The sequence below is a fragment of the Macrobrachium nipponense genome, chromosome 39 (assembly GCF_015104395.2).
Source record: "Macrobrachium nipponense isolate FS-2020 chromosome 39, ASM1510439v2, whole genome shotgun sequence".
NCBI classification, from domain to species: Eukaryota; Metazoa; Arthropoda; class Malacostraca; order Decapoda; family Palaemonidae; genus Macrobrachium; species Macrobrachium nipponense.
The window spans coordinates 5,680,014-5,680,566 of record NC_061099.1 but is presented as its reverse complement, the minus strand read 5'-3'; positions in this window follow the sequence as shown (position 1 = coordinate 5,680,566).

Sequence of the window (553 nt, the reverse complement as noted above, 5' to 3'; positions counted from 1 at the left end):
CTCCAGCGGTAAACAGGAAGACGTATTAGATTTCCCCTGATAGGGCGGTATCGACTTTATATTTCCAATTGACTTGCATGGCTGGTTTGCTTGTTTTTATGTAGGGCGTGTTTGCTTGTTGTCGGCGTGTTTGCGTGTTGCGTAATACGGTTGTACATACGCGTGCACGCGTGCCTGTTGACGCAATGTGTGTGCTTAAATTTTATTTGTGTACACATGTTAGTGCATATATGTGTGTATATATAATATATATATATATATATATATAGAATATATATATATATATATATATATATATATATATATATATATATGATATATACACAAATGTATGTACGTAGTATATATTTGTGTGTATATATATGCATGGCGTTGCAAATATTTCCATAGTGACGTTAATTAAAGAATTGCATAGAAGGAAGTAATGCGTAGTATAATATGAAGCTTAAATACTGATGAGTTGTTAGAATTACCACTGTTAAAATGTATGATAAGAATAAAGTAATGTGTTTCAAGGTCAGATAGAACCTTGTTAAAGCTTGTGAAATTGACA